The sequence below is a fragment of the Eucyclogobius newberryi genome, unplaced genomic scaffold, assembly GCF_026437365.1.
Source record: "Eucyclogobius newberryi isolate DKJ021-1_F unplaced genomic scaffold, fEucNew1.0.hap1 SCAF_10, whole genome shotgun sequence".
In the NCBI taxonomy this organism is placed as follows: Eukaryota; Metazoa; Chordata; class Actinopteri; order Gobiiformes; family Gobiidae; genus Eucyclogobius; species Eucyclogobius newberryi.
In genome coordinates this window covers 31443935-31459634 of record NW_027315724.1, presented here as the reverse complement: position 1 = coordinate 31459634, position 15700 = coordinate 31443935, and positions in this window count along the sequence as shown.

The following is a 15700-nucleotide window of genomic DNA, read 5'->3' as shown; positions in this document are numbered from 1 at the left end:
GCCTAAAGCGTGTGATTATAAGCCATAGTTTATTGTGCCATATCTCATTCTGCTGAGTAAATAAAACACACTTAAATGTGTCATGAATCTACAAAGTAATTATAAAACTGTGTGTTGGAATATTAGCACGTTTTGCAGCATAACCATAAAACAGAAGAGAGCACAGATACAGAATCATTCAGTTTGAGTACATGATACCATTACAATGCATTTGTCCATTGCACCAGCTCACAACAATTCCCCTGGGGGCCAAACACGGTGAGACCAATTCACAAAGCAGTTTTGATTGCATAGGAACAGTTGTTGAGCTCTTCTAATGTGCTTATTAGAAATGAGCTTCTGTTTCAGGAAATTACAGCAATCATGTCAGAGATGTGGCAGGTCTTTGTAGTGGTTTCTATGGTAACACAGGGACAGCAGCACTGTCTTCAGTTTGATTGAGCTTTGTAATCAGTAGCACATGTAATTGTCCAAGTCTTTTCACAACCAGAGATTTCACACATACTACCGGTAATACTAGTCACACTATTTATTGGGGAGCAGTTTATATTATCAGCGTCTGAAATGGATATGACCCAAAGTTAAAACATACTCATTTCAAAGGCATTAGGTGGACTTGGTAAACAAGCAGACCATCACGGTGTAGGCTGGTCAGAAGATGATTGCAAGATGAAGGCTCAAAGTCTTCTTGTATCCAATGTTTGAAACATTGAAACATGACAAGCAAGTTCCTGAGAATGAACGTCACAGCGTACAGAGGCTGTTGCTCTATTCATTGATGATTTAAAATTAGCATTGCATTGCAGTTCTATGTAAATGTCTATGTGTGTGTTTGTAGGCCAGTGCTATAGTTTCAGTCCTGTTGAAGGCTGTTCTCACAGGAGCTGAACTCTGTCTTCTCCCGATCCCCCAGAGGCTCCTGTCTGTCCCTGTGTCCAGTCCTTGAACTGTCATGTATTTTATATGTAGCTTCAATTGATCCAAAGCGGAACATGGGAGAATGGGTCTTGGACAACTCTAGTTCTAAGTGGTTGTTGGCGTGTAAACATACTGTTAGGACAAATACAGTATCAAGCATTATCTTTAGTGTTATTGGTTATTTTGGCAACTCATGTTTTAGAAAAAAAAAAAAAACTTTGAACGTCTCTGGCTTATCCCATGCCAGGAACAGTATGGGCTCCATCTACTAGCAGCAGTTTTATTTGAGAGGGGGAGAAAATATCGGAGGCAAGCTAAAAAGCTAATGTAGCCAAGCAGTTGTAATGATCATGATTTGACGGCAGAAATGCTTGAAATAAGTCTGGCAATGATTTATGGTCTTAAAACAGCGCAGAGGTTTCTCAAAGCGATATTGTAGATTGGGCAAATTCAGAATGGAGAGTTTTTGGCGCCCGGAAAAGAGACAATTTTCTAGCCAGGATTCATCAAACTTGAGTGAATGAAGCTAAATGTTACTCCTATGTCAATTTATTACTATATACAGTATGTTATTAATATATACAGTATGTTATTTAAAGGATATTAGCTGAATTTGTCTAAATTCTAGAGAGCCAAGGCCACATTAAAAAGACCATGGTTGACTCGTAGGACAATAAATGATCTAACAAGATTATCATGGCTCCACAAGAGACCGTCTTAACATTTGTATTCTTGTGTGGAGCTGAGAGGGAGAAACTTGAAACAGCCCTGGAATAAATAATTACAAGATGCATATTTCTTATCTCCCATATGCGAAGCTGTTTCTAACCCTCATGATGCAGCAAAAAGGAACAATTGTGATCACCACTAGTATGTCGGCCTATTGTTTCTCATCCTCATGTGAGGGCACATGAGCACCACTTGAAGGCCGCACACACTGAGAATCAAAGACAATGAAATAGCTTTACAAAAAACACCCATGAAGCATCAATTGTTCGGTAAAGATGTAGTTTGGAAGGCTTGACTTTGAGTTTAATGTTAAGGAAACAGATTGCTTCAAATGCTGCTTGGTCAGGCAGTTTATTGAGCGCAGAGCCACATTTCAGATGATGATCTTAGTATTTTGCTTTGTCTGCTTTCTATTGTTGCGGCTCACTGAACACATTTTACTCTGCTTTGTCCGCATATTGATCATATTTTTCTTCTGATTCTCACCTCTCAACAGATCCAGTGTTTGTCAATAGTAATAGACACGCAGTGAGCTAAAACAGATTTCTCAATTGCTGCCTCTGAGCCTTTTCCATTGTTTATGTGATGAAAGTGGATATTAATTATGGCTGTTCATGCTTTTTGTTTATAAAATATTACTGATTTTGCTGAAGGGTAACATCATAATTTACTCTTATTCCAAAGTTAAAAGACACACAACAAGACCCCCCACTCCACCAACACCATGCACCACAATTACAGGAAAGACTGTGCCAGAGTCTCAAAGTTCAGACTTTTACCGCATGGCACTGAGTTTGACTTTTGTCTCCACAAGATATTGAGGTTCTCACAGACACTAAATTGATAGATGAATCTTTACATTAAACGGTGCAACAGCGGCCTGAAAAGTCGCACTTTCCCATCACAGCCTTTTCAATCAGGGCTGCAGCTATCAATTATTTTAGTAATCAAATAATCCACTGATTATTTACTTTGATTTATCAAGTAATCCGTTTTTTTTTTTTTTTAAGATTCTGTTAAACTATTTTAAAGGAATGCTATAGTTCATAGTAATAAACAATACGAAATAAGGAGTTTCTGCTTGAAATAACCAGTCCAAATGAGTGCATCCGTTTCAATCATTATTTACCCAAAAAAGGGTCCGTCGTCTACAAAAATGTCCCACCTGTGTGAAACAGGCTCCACAAATAGTTCTGTGCGCCACAGATTCACACTGTTTTAAAAATGTGATACATTTATAAATTAAATGTATCATTGAGGCAGTACAATTATAATAAACACTTTTTGTAATCGAATTACGTTCCTTAAACATTGTCATTCTGTTGAGTTTCTGTATGCTTAATTGCTTAATGCAAATTTTTTTGTAGTTTAATGTACTATAGACTTGGTTTGGTAAACATAATCAGACAATTCAGAAAATGTTATTGCCATTGTCAGTGAACAAAATTCACAAACTTGCTTTGGCCATTAATGATACAATATGGTCCTGTTCTAGTCCAGGTTTAGTTCTGTGTTTTTGTCCCAGTTTGGACAACATTTAGATGTGGTATTGTAAGTAAATGCAACCTTCTTCCTGTAACATTATATTACCAATGGAGTAAAACTGATTTTCACCTCAACGAAACGAAACCAAATATTTTAGCAACAAACTTCCTGAGCTTATTGGCAAACTAAGAATATATCCATCCTTTAACTTGCTTGTGATACTAGGATTAGTACATTTACTGCACTCTAGCACGGTAGCAATGCCTCTGACTAAAGTTATCTCAATATCACATTTGTATGGAAATGAGAGATTTTAAACTAATTAAGGCCAACACATTCCTTGAGGGAGGCACTGCTACCGCTCTCCTCTCTGCTGGAGCTCCGGTTTGGGGTAAATTAGTGCACAATGAACAGTCATAAATCAAACTGTACAAGAAGCAGCAGAGGTGTGGATACTCAGTGCTCTCTGTGTGATGGAGCCACTGGAGGAGAACCTGAAATAGGCAGAGGAGCCGTTCTCGGAGCAGAAACACAGTCACCAGCTCCGTGGCCCTTATTAACATCACAGCATCTGCACACGGCGGCGTAGTGAGAGGTGAGGGACAAACAGTAGGTGGAAGGAGTTCTTTGTTTATGCTGCCTCAACTCTTTGCAGCACTTGGCACTAACAGTCGCGCTTAAAAAATGTGTGACAGAAATAAAGTGGATCGATGGAGTTTCCTGTGGAAAAGGCGAAGCAGCTCTTCTCATTTTATGCCATTTTTCATCTTGTTGAGACCAGGGTTTGTGTTTGGTTTGAATTTGACCTATTACCTCCCTCTGTGTGGGGTAATTGGCTCCATAGAAATAGAAAAAAAACCTTCAGCTATTAATGAAACATGGATCGTTATGTCCGCAATAGTGCCCAAGGTTGGCATTTTGTGACCAATTTTATTCCATAATTTTCTTCTCATCTTCTATGAATTGCTAATTGTGAAAATGGTGCTCCAATGCTTCTAACCCGTAAATGATCTTTAATTCAGACATTGCATTTGATCAGTTGCTCAGTGGAAGAAAATAGCCTTTTTTTTCTCAGAAAAACCTACTCAAAGAAGGTGTTATTTTTTTACTCCACAACATCTTCATTTTCATGATAAAGATTGGCATGTTAAATAGACAAAATGGCCATCTACGTAGGAGGTATGTATTTGCGTAGACTCTTAAACGGTTGTTGATCAGTGCCACCGTTTGTATTTACTGTCTGACATGAGGCGGAGGTCAGTGGAAGTGAAAGAATGAGAGGAAATGTCCTTTGCTAATTATCCTTCTGTTCAGTCATAAACCTTGTCAGAGTTAATACACGTGAAACAGCTCACAGAAGCAGGAAGTGAAAGTGACATGTTTGTGTGGGGATGTAAAATTATTTCTGACAGAAATAATCAACAGTTGTTGTTGAGGTGATACTTAAATTTAAACTAAATTTCAACACTAAGACAATTTTTCAATACTCAATAAAAATGTACTATGAAAAAATGTACTAAATCAACAATGGGATGTAATTCAAAAAACAAAAACATTACAGTTTGTGAATATCGTATTTTCCAGACTATAAGTGGCACCTTTTTTCATCGTTTTGGCCGGGGTGCGACTTATACTTATATTTATACTTATACTCGGGAGCGGCGACTTATATGTGATATTATTTGTTATTTTCACACTTGCAACCGCATTTCATACTTCAGTAAAACTTATATATTTTTATATATGTCTTCTCTATTATGCATTTTTTTGGCTGGTGCGACTTATACTCCGGTTCGATTTATAGTCTGGAAAATACGGTAATAACTTTGTCTAAATTATAGCATTTTCTCAGCATCATTTATTTATTTTATTTCCCCCAAAGTTATAATTTTGTCTGTACTTTCATTATAGTATATATATTTTTGTTATAAAAAGTTATTTTAGCTATTGCTTTATTCCTATTCTTCTTGACTCCGACGCCTGTCAAAAGACATTGGTCTCACTCCATTTAACACAAGAAAATAACTTTGTCTTCTTGGAGTTTCTCATTAAAAGTTTCACATACATATCAGCAATTTGACACCAATACTAAACTGACTGCCTGACTCCTATGTCCAAGAGTCAATTATCTGTGCTCTTCTCTCTAATGATCTACTTTAGCGGTTTTCTCCCTCTGATCCCACATCTTTTAAAAGCCTCACTGAGACACAAGAACATGTCAGTGCCGTGTGCATTTGAAGAGGAGTTGTGGGAAGTGGTTTATTGATTTATATTAGCCATTTCTATTATGCATGGAGAGATTTTATTGCATGGGCCCGATAAGATTCAGCCACTTTTATAATCAGTGGGAACATTAACACAGCCGGACACGATCGGAAAACTAGAACAATCAGAAAACCCGATAATTTGGGCTGATTTCTGTTGTGTGTTTGCAGCACAAGAGAAAACTGATGAGTTAGTTGTTAGTTAGTTGTGTTTGGAGTTATGAATTTTAAAACATGTTTCTCCTCCCGAGGGAGGCGCCCAGGAGGCATCCGGAACAGATGCCCGAGCCACCTCAGCTGGCTCCTCTCGACGTGGAGGAGCAGCGGCTCTAGTCCGAGCTCCCCCCGTGTGACCAAGCTCCTCACCTTATCTCTAAGGGAGCGTCCAGCCACACGGCGGAGGAAACTCATTTCGACCGCTTGTATCCGCGATCTTGTTCTTTCGGTCACTACCCAAAGCTCATGACCATAGGTGAGGGTAGGAACGTAGACCGACCGGTAAATAGAGAGCTTTGCCTTTCGGCTCAGCTCCCTCTTCACCACAACGGTCCGATGCAGCGACTGCATCACTGCAGCCGCTGCACCGATCCGCCTGTCGATCTCACGCTCCATCCTTCCCTCACTCGTGAACAAGACCCCGAGATACTTGAACTCCTCCACTTGGGGCAAGCCACCTTTTTCCGGTCGAGAACCATGTCCTCGGATTTGGAGGTGCTGATTCTCATCCCAGCCGCTTCACACTCGGCTGCAAACCGTCCCAGTGCATGTTGCAGGTCCGGGTTTGATGGAGCCATCAGGACAACATCGTCTGCAAACAGCAGAGATGAGATCCTGTGGTCCCCAAACCGGACACCCTCCGACCCCTGACTGCGCCTAGAAATTCTGTCCAGAAAAATTATGAACAGAACCGGTGACAAAGGGCAGCCCTGGCGGAGTCCAACATGCACTGGGAACAGGTCTGACTTACTGCCGGCAATGCGAACACAGCTCCTGCTCCGGTCATACAGGGACCGGACAGCCCTGAGCAAAGGGCCCCGGACCCCGTATTCCCGGAGCACCCCCCAAAGGACACCCCGAGGGACACGGTCGAAAGCCTTCTCCAGATCTGCAAAGCACATGTGGACTGGTTGGGCAAACTCCCATGAACCCTCGAGCACCCGATGGAGGGTATAGAGCTGGTCCAGTGTTCCACGACCGGGACGAAAACCACTCTGCTCCTCCTGAATCCGAGGTTCGACTATCGGTCGGATTCTCCTCTCCAGTTTATTTCACCTCTTTTGCCTGGTTTTCCCCCTAAAATCAGATTATCAGACATAACGTTAACATGTAATTTCAATCATATGATAACTCTAGAAATCTAACAGTGATTGTTTTTTTTTTTTAACGTTATTTGCATATTTAAACATAGCTAGTGTTTTTTATTCTGTACATATCAATAGAAATTATATGTATGCCAAACATCTTATCTTCAAAGCATAGTATTGTCAGTTGAGATGCTAATCAAGCGGAAATCCTTCAAAATGTAAGATAAATACTTTTTGTGTAGGTTTTATTATCCAAAAGTAACCTGCAAAAGAACTGCTGTTACTTTTACTTTTTAATGTAACTTGTTCTTGGGCTGATAGTATTTAACACTCTGAGACAGTTCAGGATAAATGTATATTTTTCAAAGTACTTGTGAGACTTCCAGTAATCTTTGTTAGGCAGAAAACCAAATGGCACATACTCTCCGATTTCCCAGCAGCCTTAGGGCATCAATCTGACATAACGAGGGGATAATGGCACAAATCTATCCATCACATCTTTATGTATGCCACTGGACTGATTTAGAAGGTTTGGAGAGTGGATGTGAGTGACCTACAGTGAGGTGAAGGTAGTAAAGAAATAAATTAGCAAACAATACCCACATACTAATCAATATTATTATTATTTTTACACATTTGGACCTTTCCTGAATAGGTTTTGAATGGTAATTATCTATACCAGAACGTTGTAGACCAAATGATTTAGTTTTACATTCTATCTGTCTTTTTTTGTGACAGTTTTATTTATTTGTATTTATTTATTCCACAGGGACAATGCAATCATACACAGATGCGATGCATACAACGTTTATAGCCAGTGCTAGTTGAGTTTGTTAGTGTTGTTAAAACATTATACTGTAGAAATAAGTCAGAATCGTAGGATGCAGCTATAATGGACATCCACTGCAGCCGAGAAGAATAGGTAAGTACAATGATTAAAAAATAAATAAATAAATAAAATTCTCAGTTCTCTAGACTGCCATGTATGATAGACACTGTACAAAATAAAAAAAATGGTGTGTCCTTTTGGCTCTGGGATTTAGGTGTCCCTACACAATTTGTTGACAGCATTGAAGACAAAAAACAGACCAGAACTAACCTAGGACTAGAACAGGACCAAACCAAGTCTATACAAGGACTAAACTGGGATAAAACATGGCCCTAACCAGGATAAGTTTGAACATGCCATTAGATATTTGGTCGTTATTCAACATATCTTACATGCATACTGTATTTTTGCTAAATAAACTGAAATGAGAGCTAGCTAATATAGGTGAATCATTATTACCCGTATATTTTGGGCTATAAGTTGCACCAGAGTATAAGTCGCACCAGCCAAAAAATGCATAACAGAGAAGAAGAAAAAACATTTAAGTCACATATAAGTCGCTCCGGAGTATAATCATAAATATATAAGTATAAATATATAAGTATTAGTCGCACCCCGGCCAAAACTATGAAAAAAGGTGCGTCTTATAGTCCGGAAAATACGGTATTCTTTTTAGCATGTCCATAGATGTGAGCAATGGTGTTTTGCAATATGCGCTGTAAAGTGTATTTAGAAATAATCATTATGTCCTGTTGAGGAAGGATTTGAACAATGTGCAGCCCACGGTCTTCATTAGATGGCCCCGTATGATATCGAGAGACCCCCAGCAGTTATTTCTATGGCATGTGTAATGTGGGTAATGGAAGTAAATGGACTTCACTGTCAGAGCCACTTCGGCTGGCTCCAAATTTAACTGCTGCTAAAAAGTGAATGCCTGCAACTTCGAGTCATAGTGTTTTGCTAAGTGTGGTGAGAGTGGAGTCAGGAAAACAGGTTGGGGAAAACATTTAGTCCAAAGTTTAAATGTGACCAGCATACTGTGCAGCCATCACGAAAAGGACATATCCTGCAGGCAAATTCTAGAGAAAACGTGAATACACTGCTCATGTATTCAGTCTGTCTGGACTCACTTGCAGTAGACTATGTATTTCTGAGTATCAATGAACGTGCTGTGTGACCAGGATTAGTTTATAGTTTTATGCTATACAACATGTAAGACATATACACGTAGATATAATGTCTTAGTGTTTATCAGGCAAAGTTCCTTTCTTTTCTTTTTTTTTTTAAAGATTTTTGCCGGGAGGCTTCATTGTCAGGAAAGTAGTCTGAAATGGAGGATGAGAGAGAGGACATGTAGCAAATAGTCTGTTTTTTTCCTGTTTTTCTGTTATTTTTCAGGCATGAAGCATAAACATTATATTGTGTTTGGGTATTGTTAGTTTTCCTTTTGTTGGTAAATGCAAGGTTTGCTTACCAAAAAAGGGGCTTAGAAGAACATTCTTGTAACACAACTTAAAACACATTGAAACTATTATATCAATTCATATATATTGCCCGGCTTTTTCTTCCTCTGGTTGAATAAAGTACTGTGTAATTGCATTTTAGGTAAGACTTCAGTATGACTCAAAAAGTTTCATAAGTCAATATATAAAATTAACCTCCCTCATTTATTTTTCAGACATGAAATAAATGTGCTCAAACTTTCGAAATGTTTCCAATAGTTTTTTGAAGAGCAATTCCAGCTATGCGTTTTAAACATAAGCAGTAGTGTCGTTCAGGGAGTTCTAGTTTCAAAGTGTAATTTAAATCGTGTAATGACAGAGCTGAACATGATTTGCAAAAGTTATTCACAATGTGGTACCACTTTTCAAAGCAGTCATTTGTTTTCTGGAAGTCTGTTAATCTTGTTATTATGTTTAAGTTATTCATATATATTTTTTCTTTTTATTTGTTGCTGGTTTCAATCTCTCTTCTGATAACATTTTAATGAACGCATTATTTACACATACGTTCTCACACCAATGTATTATTTCTATTTTTAACAAATCCATCTTTTCCTGCTAACTTTGCATCATTAGTTTAAAATCTCAATATCTTGTGACATCAATTTAAGTGATGGATTGTCTGAACATCAGTTTAGAAATGCACTTTAGAAAGAGCTTATCTGTGCTTTGTGAGAATCCTTGACACAAATACATCATTATTTTTCATTTTGTTCATGAACTTCACCATGGAACAAAATGAGTTAAAAAAAAAAAAGGTCATTATACGTCCACTTAAAGAATCTGCTTCACTTTCTTTCCTGTCTTCATCTCCGGTTGCTTGGTTGACTGGTTGTTTATCGTTCGTCCCCGTTGTGCGCTCAGCCCGCTCAGTCTTGTGCAGGAGCAGAAGCTGTGTGAGCTCCAGCTTCAGTGTGTCTCCTCTGGGACTCAGCACAAATAACAGCCCTGTGCGTCTGGAGGATGCAGGAGCTGTCGGCCCATACATCACTGCACCACCGGAGGAAGAGGGGCCAGGGGTCAGGAGAGGTTTTTTTTAAATTTACATGAGCTGCAGTGGAAATGTTTAAGTATTGGCGATGGTGATTCGCTATAATTGGCTGTTTTTTAAATTTCAAAGTTTAAACCAGAGTTAGGTGTCATGTTTGAGAGTGCCAACACCAGATGAACAAATTCATTTATGTGTGTCAGTCTTACATTTATCTTTAGATCAAGTATTATGTAGAGCTGGGCATTATATACGTCAGAGTTTTGAAGATATTTGAAGATCAAGCATATTGTTAACAGTAAAAATAATAATAATCTATACATAGACTTAATTCAAAAATATAAATAGATACATATTATATTAAAATAAGATGAAATTCCATTGCCACGTGACAGGGGACAGGGAAACTGCCCTGTTTTATGGGTATGATGGGGATAAGGTTTGAACCGGCAATGCAGAATGTCAGAGGGAAATTTAAGATGTACCAAATTAAAATCAGTAAATTAGAATCACTAAAATCAGTAGTTTCCTCAAAAGTCATATTTGGATGGATTAATTCATGTTTGAGCCTGTAGTTCTCAGCAGAAAAATAAAGTTACAGCAAGTGGACATGAATCCCTCACAAACTCTTGTCCTGCTGTCTTTTCCTTACAGACATTTGTCTTAACCAAAACCACTAAAGTGCTGGCAGTAGTCTACTACACCGGTGCAATTATTTAAAATTGCATTGTAACCTTGAGAGCGTTTATTGAGCCACCATTCTCATTCAGTGCGTGTTGCAGTCATGTCTGTCACAGCTCGTTTCTCTTTAGGATACAAAATGCCACCTGACAGAGGGATTAACCTGGATGTGTGTGTCTTCACCTCAGACCACCTTCAGACATAAAACCTGGCTCAGATCCCCGTAGACATCAATATGACCTGTTACTTTGACATGTACGAGAGCCAGAGGACGTCTGTTGACAGTGTTGTTTATCCCATTGACTTTGTGAGGATTTTACATTTCCGTTGAACTATGATTTGTATTTTTGTTACTGTGGTTTGAATGTGAAGGTGCTTTAGGGCCTGTCTCATGCATAATACATAATACCTTTGTTGGTAGCGCTTTATGGCCTCATAGGTCCCAGTGGTCGCTAAACTTACATTAACGTGAGGTATTGTATAGAAACTTTATTATTGCTTTTTAGTATGTTAGTACGGTTGTTCTTTCAGTGCTGGTTTGGGGGATACATTCACCTCCTTGGAGAAAACACAACGATTATGATGATGCATTAGTATCATAAACACATCTATTTTTAAACAATAGCAGGCCAGTTGGAGTTGAACCTTGATTGTTTACTCTGCAGGTTGGTATCCATCTCTCTCCCCTATTTATGACAGAATGAAAATTAATTTATTTGGCGAGATATTTTCAGCACCCATCGGGGGGAGGGAAACTTAGCCTTAGGTCTTATTCTTACAAAATTGGTCCCACAAGAGATTTTTTTTTGTCAGTCTAAACCGGAAGCCCAACAAATACATTAAGATCTATTAAGCCTTGTGACTGTAACACCGTACAATAAATGGCATGCATGTTTTGTTGCTGTTCCGCTCGGTATTCCTCTTGATTCTTGACATATTTTGATTTGCAACAGCTTGAGACATTGATATGATATTTAATTGTCATTCTACACTGGTTCTGAGTGACTGAGCAGGTGTACTTTAAACTCTGCTTCTTCTCTCTCCCTTTGTGGAGAACAGAAGCTGAGGAACACATTTTACACTTTGTGAGTCTGAAAAAACATCCGTCTCTGGTTTTACCTTCAGTTTGCCACGCTGCTTACTCAGGAGTCATCAAAAAAGAAAACAAATTACTCGTTAAATTAAAATAGAACCTAATTGATCATAGTGGAGAACATCAAGGTCAAGGCACATTACATGCTTTATAGGTTATAGTAAAAAATGAAATTAAATCAAAAGGAAAGGTTTCTTTGAATCAGCAATGTACAGCCGCATTGTGTAATAAAAGTCCAACATGTAATAAAACTGTCACTTCATCATGTAATAAAACTGCATTATGTAATAAACTGCCTCAACACAAAAAAGGATATATAATTAAACATATAATAACATGGTGCAATATGTAATAACAAGAAAACCAATCAAATGATCTAATCTGATCTTGATCTGAAGACAGGCCAGCAGAGTGGAGATGCTCACGCCAACATACAGTGAACATATGACCTGCAAAGAGCTGCTGAGATCTCCAACGTTCAGTTCTTAGTTATCTCCTCTCAAAATGTATGTACTTCAACTATATCATCATCGCCCTCTAATGGCAGAAAATGGTTCATTATTGCCCCTTGGACACTGTCTGAAGGACAACAAGAACATTATTAAGTTTAGAGGGCCCATTGTCATAAAAGATACATCAAACTATCCAAACCAGGTCAAAACACAGAGACCTAGAACATATTGGTCTCTCAGAACCAAGACCTCCTGGAACAAGCAGACCAATGCCTCTCAGAACCAAAAGACCAAGGCCTCTCAGAACCAAAAGACCAAGGCCTCTCAGAACCAAAAGACCAAGGCCTCTCAGAACCAAAAGACCAAGGCATCTCAGAACCAAAAGACCAAGGCCTCTCAGAACCAAAAGACCAAGGCATCTCAGAACCAAAAGACCAAAGCCTCTCAGAACCAAAAGACCAAAGCCTCTCAGAACCAAAAGACCAGGGCCTCTCAGAACCAAAAGAGCAAGGCCTCTCAGAACCAAAAGACCAAGGCCTCTCAGAACCAAAAGACCAAGGCCTCTCAGAACCAAAAGACCAGGGCCTCTCAGAACCAAAAGAGCAAGGCCCCTCAGAACCAAAAGACCAAGGCCTCTCAGAACCAAAAGACCAAGGCCTCTCAGAACCAAAAGACCAAGGCCTCTCAGAACCAAAAGACCAAGGCCTCTCAGAACCAAAAGACCAGGGCCTCTCAGAACCAAAAGAGCAAGGCCCCTCAGAACCAAAAGACCAAGGCCTCTCAGAACCAAAAGACCAAGGCATCTCAGAACCAAAAGACCAAGGCCTCTCAGAACCAAAAGACCAAGGCCTCTCAGAACCAAAAGACCAAGGCATCTCAGAACCAAAAGACCAAGGCCTCTCAGAACCAAAAGACCAAGGCCTCTCGGAGCAAATGACCAATCACAGTGCAGCATTGTGGTTTGTCGAAAGGACAAAACCTAAACAAACACATTGATGCCGTACAAACGTTAAATGAAGTGAACTGTAAGTGTGACTGCGCCCTCAGTAGAGTTTAGACCCACTGTGTTATTGACCTTATACCACTTTAAAGGAGCTGTCTTTGATCTTTCACTTGTCAGTCATAACTAATTTCTTGCTTTGACCTGTGGAGCTGCATGGTAGATTTGTTATAATTTTATGTAATTGTTGGCAATGAGATATTGGAACCAGACCCAGACCCAGTGTAAGTGTGGTTGCATTATATTTCTCCTGTAATAGTCTTGCTGAACATTTAAAAGACATGTTGTGGTAGAAGGAAGAAAACATTATAAAACCAGCATTCCTGGATGGAATAACTAAGTTGCACTCCACCTTGAGTGTGTAAAATATGTTTTTTTTCCACCCAAGTTCTCAAAGTGTTGTACATGGAACAACTGTTTGATCAAAACATTGGCAATTTTCCAAGCCAAAAACACCAATTAAAAAAAAGAAGTGATTTCTGAAGATCACTCTGCAAGTTCTTCAACAAGTTTCATCTCTGAAAGGATTGCACACACAGAAATGCAAAATGTTTTGCATTTTCCGCCTATGCTTAAAGAAAAAACACCCGTTACCATTAGCTTTCTCCCCCAAACCCACACTGGTCACACCAACAGACCACACATACATCATTGGAAAGCTGATGATTTTAGCCACAATCCCTCCTCATCAGTCCTCATCAATCATCATCAGAGCTCATTCTGTTTCCTAACAAGATGGAGCCATCCAAAGAAATGGTTTGCTCTTTGCGTAATGGCTTTGGATTGGACTGATGTGTTCTCTGTCTGTTTCCTGTGGACTAACAATAAGTGGGCATTCATATTATTGGTATCATTATGTATCCCCTTGATTTGGATATAAATATATTGAATGTATTGATTTTGTTACTGTAGTTTTGAATGTTCAAGGTTTTAAGTTAAAGGCTCCTACTGGGAATTTGGAAGTCAGTAATTAGACCTTTGGGACTTCTAGATTTCAGTCTGTCAATCCAAAGCTCAATTCTACTCGCTCGGATAGTCAGCTTGATATCAATATTTGATTTGAACATTTCTTATCTGAGGAGATAGATAGGTCACGATTATTACATTTAAAGTACAAATCTTAGCCATACCTTTAAAAGTTATGGAGCAAGGCAAACTCTATGTGCAGTTTTTTGTGTTAGTTTGTCAAAATGTTCTCTGAGCAAGGTCCTACATAGATACTTCCATCATATTTAATGTATTTATCCCCAAGGGGAAAGTATTTTTGTTACTGACATGCAACCGGTCAGCACATGAAATGAATTAATCAGAATAAAGTAATATATATAGGATATTAAGAAAACTAAAATTGGAATAAGACTATAAAAATGAACCAGCATCCAAAAATCTTGTAAATCAATGCAACTATACTACAATGTAGAAACACACGCTGGAATGCCATGCCACAAGGCAACCCAGCGGTTTAGGAAAGGGGATTACATTTCTTTACCATAAACGTTGGTTGTTTGAATGTCAGCTAGTTAAGCCTCAAAGGACGATATCTCCCTCTGGACATTCAACAGTTGGAGACGGTTCAACTCTCACTGCAGGACAAGGCTGATAAAAACATATAAAAGCAAAAAGTCAGCTGGGAAAAAAGCTGGGAACTCTTGACAGTTTCATTTGCAGCGATCCCTTTTGAGCATTTATTTCTTCTTCACAAAATCCACTTTTTAATTGAATTGAATTATTCACACTCCAAATTGTTGAAACAGAAACTATTTTGAATTATTAGAAGATCCAGTCACTTGCAATGTTTAATCTTATCTGATGTCTCCTTGGGTTTCACTTGAATGAAATGGAAATAACTCAAAAAATGTTACAAAGTAATGGAAATATTTTTTGACTTCACTAATAATTGTAAATCATGTTTACTTACAATCAACATGGAGTCTGTTTTGTCTTTTGATCAGGATTCTTTGAAGTCACATATTTTTCCCCTGCTCTGATAGACCACACATTCAAACAGAATAAATAACTGTTTGTCTGCTTTTGATGCTATTACTTTCTTTTTTTCAGCTTTCCCTGATGCAACTGTGGTATTAACTTACAAAAACATCCGCACAATCACCACAGGGAGTAGTTCTGGTCACGGCCAGCAGATGATTTTCTCTATAAGCACTGGGATATAGGATGGTAGGTTGATATATCGTGATACTAAATTTGGTGATACAGTATCGATATCGTGGGCTGCTGAATTGATATGTATCGCCATGAGTCATTTTTGGTATAATTTCTCGATTTTTTTTTTGCCCGCACTACAGTTTTCTTGCTTGTTTAAAGAAAGGAGACAAACCATTTGACACTTTGACTGTTTTGATAATTAAAATGGGTGTATTTCATTTGGCGTTTGTGCAGGTCATGGTTTAATAAAGAACATTTTTATTTAAATGTTTTGGGTTCTTTAAAAAAAATT